Genomic DNA, 10,248 nt, shown 5'->3' on the forward strand with positions numbered 1-10,248 from the left:
AAATACATTAGCTACAATAAGTGTTAAATTTCTTTACTTGTTTGTGTTGTTTTTGTTGTATAAAGAAAAATAGTATTTAAGCAAAATTTTTAGACGTTTTGTTTTGAATACCTGCTAAAGATAATACAATTTAGGTGACAGCATAGAGATGCTAAACATAAATAGGTATACATTAGTATAGGGCATGGAGTGCTACACCGTGAGAGCATAGCAGCTGTTGCTAATCTCATGACCAGACGCTTATAGCATACCTACATTGTACCAGGTAATGTATAGAGAAACTAGTTAGTAAACATGAGAGCTTAGCCGACTGAGCCTGTTTGGCTATGTATATCTATATACGTATGTTTTACATGGCATTTTTTTTTTATTTCAAAGATAAATTACAAAGGTACTATCACAGTTTAACAGTCCGGTCAATTTAGATATTCAAAGTTACATAATTTTTTATCAAGTTGAAAATCAGTAAGATTGTTTAAAGTATGACTAAAAATAAAATTTGAAAGTTAAGTAAAAAGTAAGGAAAAAAATTTATTTACCTAAGGTTTTTCGTGATTTATAGAAAAAGGGTAATTTTTATCATAAAAATACCTCAGACAAAAATTGTAGATCATAAAATTATCTAAATTATTATTATTTATTCTTATTTTTTTGTCTAATTTGACCGGATTACTATCTGCGAAACTATATTGTGCAAAACGCAATCGTCGCTTAATTCATGGCGCTTACGACATTTTGATCGAAATTTAATAATGTTTTAGCTGCATATGTTAATTATTATTTGAAACAGCTCCTTTAGTAAATAGTCCATAGTAACGCAATGGTAAAATTCAAAAATGCGAATAGAATATGATAAAATTTGTCCGCCCGTTATGCGACGATATTAAATTTTAAAACAAAGCCAGATTTGTAGCCGACACGAGAAACAGGACCACTTTTATTTGGATTTCAACCCTTATTTCAATCGGAATAAGATTCAATTTTAACCAATACCCGTTCTCTGCGATAAGTAGGAACGTTTGAATATAATATCAACATGCCTCAAAGACTTGTGTCTACACTCTACTACTTATATTCAATACTTCAAGTAATGTTTTTACTGTATAACTTTGTAACTTTACTTTCAATTTCAATATGTCGGCTTTGAAATTGGAGTGTGATTAATAAGTTTTACAAAATTTACGCACATACGCATGTCAGCCTTTCCACATTATTATGGAAAACACCAATGCTCATTACTTTTGTTACAGAGTTTGTTTGTTTGAACGCGTTTATCTACTGTTCCGATTTGAAAAATTCTTTCAGTGTTAGATAGCCCATTTATCGAAAAAGACTACAGGCTATATATTATCTCTGTATTCCTATGGGAACGGGAACCAAAACTTCTAAACTATTTACAAAATAATGTCGATGTTTCACATCTGCCAAGCGTCCTGTGACGGCTCATATTTTTTTATTTGTTTGGGCTTAATATATTATGTCATTTCAAAAAATCTTTCACAAAAATCACAGATAACAAATGTTATAAAGAGTAATATAGGCTATATTTTTTGATGCAGCCTATGAACGCGCCTAGAAGAAGCCTATTCACTCTTGACTTGAAGATACCCATATTGTAGGTGGCGTGAAAAACTGAAGCTGGGAGAGCATTCCACATTCTTGCAGTGCGTATAAGAAAAGAGAAACTAAACCGCTTAGTACGCGTCCGAGGACTTTCAACGACGTAGCGGTGCAGATCTCTGCGATGCCTAGCAGTCCTGTGGTAGAACGGCGAAGGTGGCACAAGATCGAACAGTTACTGAGCACACTCCCTGATAGATATTTTGTAGAACCCTTAGACAGGCAATCTTTTGGCGATGCTCTAAACTTAACTAAACTATTTACCATATTTCTACGAAAATGGGTACTACGCGCGTGAAACCGCGGGGGTCTGCTAGACCATAAAATAGAGAACCAATTTATAATTGGAAGTTGTAAAACCGAAAGTTTATTAGCTCGGGGCCTGAGTACGCAATCGACATGCATAATTGAACCAAGCACGAGCCCAAACATTGTTACGATAGTATAACCAGCAACTTTACCACCTCCATGAATAAACACTTAACTTAATGTTGGCTCTTACACTAAGATGAAACATCATAGTGCGGAAAAGATTTGAAGAAAAACAGCGTCGAGAGTTGGTTCCACTGAAGCCAAGATGAACGGAAAATATCGGTCGGAGAATTTGTCACTCTTTCTCTAACAGTACTAACACTATTCTATAGATAGAGAATAGAGAATAAGCCGTGATAGCCCAGTGGTAAGCCGTGAGAGCCCAGTGGTAAGCCGTGATAGCCCAGTGGATATGACCCCTGCTTCCGATTTCGGAGGGTGTGGGTTCGAATCCGGTCTGGGGCATGCACCTCCAACTTTTCAATAGAAATTACATACCACGTGCCTCAAACGGTGGAGGAAAACATCGTGAGGAAACCTGCATACCAGAGAATTTTCTTAATTCTCTGCGTGTGTGAAGTCTGTCAATCCGTATTGGGCCAGCCCCCCTCATTCTGAGAGGAGACTCGAGCTCAGCAGTGAGCCGAATATGGGTCAATAGCGATGATTGATAGAGAAAGTTAGACTAATTCGAAACTCGCATTAAAGAAACGTTGTTAGAGCTACAGCATGGCACAGCTAGATAATGTCAACTATCGAGAGGTGTAGCGAACTTCCAAAATGGAAACGAACTAAGGTTTTGCGAGATGAGTACGTTACGGACTGGCATTACTTAATGCGGGTTAAACAGACCTTAAGTTTAAACTGCGTAGTTTTAACGGTACAGGTGCTAATTTACAGTACAGTCATAGAACTGTTAATCTGTAGCACAAATTCCAATTTTTTAAATCGGTTTTGTGGCTTAAAATTAACAAACTTTATAATGTACCTAAGTGTAACTTTTGTTCCAAATAAGCACTGACGGATACCTTTATAAAATATTTAAAATAAATGAAAACTTTTCTAATTATTCCATAAACGCCTCATCGGTTAATTCATCTTCGTAATGCAGACGTTTAGATATATAAATATTTGCGTTTATGACCATGATAACCGACGAGCTAGCTAATACTTTATGTTATAGTAACCTATTGTAGTGTTTCGAATAGGCGCAGTAGTGGTAGTGTTTCATTGTGACCCACATCCAGCCTGTCCAAAGGGCAACGATCGTCTGAGTGGCGGCACAGTTACCGCCTGATGGGAACATTGTGTCTTCAGTTAATTAGGCTACTGCTATAAAATGTTAGGCATTTAAACCTGGCCTATATTTTCCATTCAATTTTTTACTCAGTAATATTCAAGCCTACCTGATTTTATTCAAGCCGATGCCACGTGGTTTCACCCACGTAGCTTTCGTGACATACGGGCATAAAATATAACCTATGACAATCACAAATAACGAGGTTTTCTAGTGGTAAAAGAATTTTCAAAATCAGTAGATTCAAAGATTACCCACTACAACACCACAAACTTCACCTGTTAGGTAAATAGCCACATTAGTATATATATATATAATATATAATATTGATAGACGTGTACCCGCTTAGATATGTTTATACTGTAGTTTGGATCGATTAAATTTACAGATAAACTGCACGTAAATACATAATAGTGTTGTGTAAATAAAATCAATATGTAGTGATTGTGAATAAAGTGTACAACAACTTGCTATATTCTTACCAATAGCATATTCAAGCAAAATTCTATCATACTTAACTAATATAAAGTGCTGTTAACTTTTTGTAAATAACTATATCAAAAACATCCCTCGCAATGCCTAGAGGACAAGCAAAGACGCTTCTTCCTTCGGAATCGGAAGCAACTCCTTATTCGGATGAGGGTGACGCGCTGCCTAAACGTTCCCGAAGTTACTCCAAACGCCGGCGCGTGTCTCCGTCACCCAAGGATGACGTCAGCTGCATAAGAGATGAAATTAGAGATATGTTCGCTGAACTAAGGGCTGAGCAAAACGAAATTTTATCTAAATTAGTCACAGACGTGGCCGATATCAAGAGGCAGAATTCCGAAATGAAGAAAACTTGTTATGATATTGAGCGGTCACTTGAATTTATGAACAAGAACTTCGAAGAAATCAGTCAGAAAATTATCAAGCTTGAGGCGGAACGTAAGGAATTATGTGTCCAAATAAATAAACTTGAAGATAAACTGGACGATATACAACGGCATACTCGGCATTATTGCATCGAAATTCGAAATCTTCCTTATTTTAAAACAGAAAGCAAAGAGGACCTGTGTCTTAAACTTAAAAATATATATAGTACCATAAACATTCAATTCGAACAGAATGCTCTGCGTGATATATACCGAAAACCGGGTAAGCCTGATAAAAACCGCCCAGTGGTAGTGGAATTAAATAACATATTTTCGAAAAATAATTTACTCCAAGCAGTGAAGAAATACCGAACTCTGAGTAATGGTAACAAGTTAACAACGTCATCGTTGGGGATCGCTGGGCCTACATCAAATATTTATATCTCTGAATATTTGACAGACAGCACAAACCGACTTTACTACTTGGCTCGTGACTTTGCGAAGAATAATAATTACGCATTCTGCTGGACAACAAATGGAAGGGTCTATTTGCGCAAAGCGGAAGGAACCCCGCATAATTTAGTCAAAAATGAGGTTGATTTAAAGAAATTAGAAAAAAATGCATGACTAGTCTATAAAAATGTAATAACTACTATTTGTTTTGGCTTTAAAGTGATAATTAAATTTTGTTTTTACATACTCCCATACCCTCTCTCACACACACATACACATACATACACTAAACACATACTTATTATACTTTACTTTAATACTTTTTACTTAAACTACATAACACTATTTAAGTACCTACATATCTTAAGATCTACCTGTTTAACAAACAAAATTCAATTTAGAACAAATAAAACTTCATAATGAAGTCGACAACAGCACGCGCACGAACTGTACGGTAGTTAGTGAGACTCAACAATGTAATCAACTATTAAATAAATACAAAATAAACGACTGCAACTCTTTTTATATTCTCACAGTGAATATACGTAGTATTAGACGAAATTTTGACAACCTTCTTGCATTTATTGCTGCGATTGATATAACTATAGACGTCATTGTCCTTACTGAGTGTTGGATGAATGATTATTTGGTACCTCCGAACCTCAGTAAATATAACTTATTTTACTCTAAGAACCATATTAATCAAAATGATGGTTTAGTAGTATACACTAGCGTAATCTTCAACTCAATTTGTTATGAGCCTACTATAATGGATGGTAATTGTCTTGTTGTCACATTGAATAATCAATACTCATTGGTATGTTCTTATCGCCCACCGTGCTTTGCTAACCCTAGTAGGTACCTTAACTCCTTGGACGTTATATTGACAAGTATTACGACCAAAAATATTATACTTACAGGCGATATCAATATTGACATTTTAAAAGTATCAGAAAAGCAAACTTCTGATTACCTAAACTTACTAGCCCTACACGGGTTACAGATTGCTGTAGATAAACCTACACGGGTCAAGAGCTGTATCGACCATTTTATGATTAAAACAAACTATACCTGGCAAAGTTTAGTTTTCCCTGAATTGACTGACCATAGCCCCATTCTTCTGTCTATCCAGAGTCCAGACAAATCCAACGTTACTCTTAATAAGTCAACTAAACCTAAAATACGAACTATATATGATTATGATGGTATTCGTAAGGACCTAAATAATACCTCTTGGTCTGACGTCTGTTCTCAACGAGACGTCAACATAATGGCGGACATGCTAGTAAGCAAATTGCAGTTGATAATTGACAACAATACTAAACTAAAAACCATATCACGCAGGAATCAACCCCTTAAACCATGGCTCACTTATGGAGTAGTCAAATGTATAAAAAAACGTGATAAACTTCATAAAAAAGCTAGAAAGTCGCCTAGTAATGTTGTGATACAGTATAAATATAAGCAATACAGGAATATATGTCACAATATTATCAAATCGCTCAAAAAACAATATTATAAAAGTGAACTTGATAATAGCCGGGGTAATCCGAAAAAAACATGGAAGGTTATTAAAGACGTCTGCAATTTAGATAGTAAAAGGACTTTACCTAAAGAATTATTAACAATTGACGTTACACCTGTAAAATCGCTTAACATTGTCAATGATTTCTTCACATCAGTAGGCCAAAACTTAGCAGATAAAACATTGTCACTAATTAAAGAATCAAACTGTAGCTTATCAATGAAAGCTATAAAGGACACAGCACCTTTGCACTCGATGGTCTTGCTTCCCACGGATCCCCATGAAGTGTCGGTAGTTATTTCCTCACTGAAACCAGGTAGTGCTGCTGGATGGGATAATATTCAGACCAATATATTAAAGTACTTCCGAGATGCTGTTGCCTATCCTATCTCCTGTTTATGCAACTTAAGTTTCGAAACAGGTTCTTTCCCCGTACGATTTAAAAAGGCAATAATTACACCAGTACATAAATCAGGTGATAAATCTCTACCAACAAACTTCAGACCTATTTCTTTGCTGCCGGTCTTGTCTAAAGTTGTAGAAAAGATCGTAAGTAAGCGACTTAATAATTATCTGGAATCTAATAAATTAATTTCGTGCAATCAATTTGGATTTAGAAACGGCAAGTCTACCGAGGATGCTGTGCTTAAACTTACCACTAAAATTTTGGCAGATTTGGATAGTAGTAAGAAATGCATGGGGGTATTTATTGACCTGCAAAAGGCTTTCGATACCGTTTCTATTCCTATTCTGCTAGCTCGTCTACAAAACGTCGGAATTCGAGGTGTTGCTTTTGACTGGTTTCAAGACTACCTGACTGATCGGCAGCAATATGTAAGGGTTGATGAATTTTCCAGTTCTACTAGTTGTTGTAAATATGGTGTTCCACAGGGTAGCACACTTGGTCCGATTTTATTTTTGATATATGTGAATGAACTCAGTGACATGAAATTTCCAGGGTCAGAAATATTCATGTTTGCTGATGATACCGTGCTACTGGTTAGTGGTAAGTCCTGGGATGAAATTAAGCGAACTGCAGAGGTGAATCTCTCGATATTAACTAAATGGCTTGAAGATAGCTTGTTAACATTAAATGTTGATAAAACGAAATTCATTTGTTTCAGTAAAACGCAAGTCACGTCTCCCAGTACTAACTTTAATATAACTATCCATGGATACCCATGCAACAGATCATCAAATAATACGCTGGGCAGTTCTTGTTGTTGCAAGCTATTGTGCAGAGTAGAAAATATTAAATATCTTGGTGTCAATATAGATAGCAATTTGAAATGGGATGTCCATGCAGGTGTGCTATCTAAACGTGTTCGTCGATTAATTTATGTATTTAAAAGCTTAAGAGATGTTGCAGACAAAAACACCATTCTATTAACTTATAAAGCACTATGTCATTGTTTACTGAATTACTGTATTCTTGTTTGGGGTGCTATGTCGAAAACATATATGTTACAAATCGAGAGATCCCAACGTGCCGTTCTTAAAGTATGTTTATCCTTGCCGTTTCGCCATCCAACTTCTGATCTATATAAACAAGCTAAAGTTCTGAGTGTTAGAAAGACATTTGTCTGTCAAAGCCTACGTTTGTATCATCGTGAATTGGTTCCTTTAATCCCTATAACTTCTTCTAGAAGAAATACATGCCCTAGACCATTAGTTGCAAGCTGTTTTGCTCGTAAACAATACCTATATATTGCTCCACGTATTTATAACTTATTACAAAAAAATAAACTCAGTATCAGAAAATTAGGTAATCATGCTTTTAAGACGTACATATTTAACTGGTTAATTGATTGCGATTACAACTATGTCGAAAATCTAATCGTTCAACATATTCTTTAAACTCGAATACATGAGGATACTTTTCTTAGCAAGCGCGTTCATACTTAATTAAACACACACTCGCATACACACCCACACACACACACACACGCACCCACACAAACACACACACACACACACACACACACACACACACACAACCACACAAAAATGGGAATCCACTGGCTCCCAAGATACAGTTACAGCTAGTTTGGGAGCCAGGGATCTACTCTTTTATTGTATTAGAAATTTGTTACTGTGTGATTAATAAATAATTTTTATTTTTATTTATTTTATTTTATATGCCCATTGTGTCTAGGCATAACTTCAGATATCATGTCCATAGTTGCTCATCAGTTAGCTTTAAGCCAAAAAAAAGTCCGTAGCAAAAGGGAAAATATAAAAAATCACCTTATATCCTTGAATAATAGAGGTTCTGGACCCTTGAAACCTGCTATCTTACCACCCATAGGGTAGCTGGGTACTTTGGCAGTAGCTTCCCTTCTCCCTTCGCCCTAAAAGAGTGATCAATCACTGGTAAACCGTAATGCTCATGAGCATACCTCCACTACTAAATTAATGTAAGTATTACTAAGAATACAATAAGGAACTTAAGCTAACTTATCTTAATAACTATACAAATCATGCCCACGTGGAATGGTGGCAAGAATACTGGCTGCATTTCCGCACTGGACAGACAGGCTGATTTTTGCGCAATAAATGAGCTACCCCTTCTTCTGTCTTCTGTGACCAGTCAAGGCAAATAAGTCGTAATGATTCGCAGAATTTCGAAAATTATTTAATCAGAGAGAACCTACCTAGATTCCAGGCTTGGGGTCCAAACCCCAAAATGAAATATGTGAGTTGATAAATTTTTCACTTTCATGAGGCATTTCAAACTATCGCAGGCTATCGTTCTAAAAGCGTGAAGCTGTATCAAATTTCTCGCGTTCAAAGTTCCCGTTTGACTCGCAATAAATTGGAATTATTGTAAATGTATGATAGCAATCCGTTTACACGCAGAAGCTGCTAACTTCTTGTCTCCGGGTAAGCGACGAGTGAAATCGCGTTAGGTGGGGGAGCGTAAACAGGAATTTATTACGCTCTGGATAACTGGCTGACATATTGAGAATATTTTCAAATAAAAGCGAGACATGATTTGGAAATAAATTTAAGGAAACTTTTGAGATATTAAAATAAGATAGCAATGATTGTTAAACAGCTTTTGAAATGGAGATTCTGTATTCAACTTCTATTGTTGTTTGTACGTTTGTACGGCTGCTGTTTTCTTAAAATAGACACACACACACACACACACACACACACACACACACATTCGGCTTTATAATATTAGTGTAATTAAAATTAAAAAATTTTTACAGAGACATGTAAACTTAAATTCTTTCAAACCAATATCATGTCATTATGGTTTAGTTTTATAGCTAATAAAGTACGACTGAGGTTCTAGGGTTAACAGCACATACTTAACCTAAATCCTAAGCGTGTTCAATGTGCTGTTCAATTATGCACATGAGGCGCGAATGGGTTCACGCTAATAAATTCTTCGCACCTTAGCATTATAACAAGGTTTGGCGCCTCATGGTTTATTCACAAACTCTAAAGGGCATACGATGAATTTACGTAAAAGTATATTACTGTATCTACACCTAACTATACATAGATGCTTGTGAAAAATCGACTGTATTATTTTAAGGGTTCACGTTTAATCTGATAAAGGTTTTCTCGCATCGGTCGAAAAGTGGCATATAAAAACTAAGCATACCTGCCTACCTCTCCCCGGCTGGGCAGATTGAGATTTCCTAAATTTGTCCAGGTCTAGCTGGTGGGAGGCTTCGGCCGCGGCTAGTTACCACCCTACCAGCAAAGACGTACCGCCAAGCGATTTAGCGTTCCGGTACGATGTCGTGTAGAAACCGAAAGGAGTGTGGATTTTCATCCTCCTCCTAACAAGTTAGCTCGCTTCCATCTTAGATTGCAGCAGCAGCATCATTACTTACCATCAGGTGAGATTCTAGTCAAGGGCTAACATGTAAAGAATTAAAAAAAGAACCTAAATAAGCCAGAATTCTAAATTAGCAATCGATATTGCGAATATGTTGTATGTCGTTAGCAAATACTTGTTCTTTAGATAAATTCAACTAAAATGTTTGAAAAACAAAATATTTACAAGTCATTGAATCCAAAATTGTAGGTACTTTATGAGTAATGAAATAATTTTATTACATACTGGTGGACGCCCGCGACTTCGTCCGCCCTTAGACCTCTTTAATCCAGCCCTATTGCAAAATCAGTTCTTTGTGGATACCTACTAACAATAAACTACCTCCTTG

The sequence above is a fragment of the Bicyclus anynana genome, chromosome 13 (genome assembly GCF_947172395.1).
Source record: "Bicyclus anynana chromosome 13, ilBicAnyn1.1, whole genome shotgun sequence".
Lineage (NCBI taxonomy): Eukaryota > Metazoa > Arthropoda > Insecta > Lepidoptera > Nymphalidae > Bicyclus > Bicyclus anynana.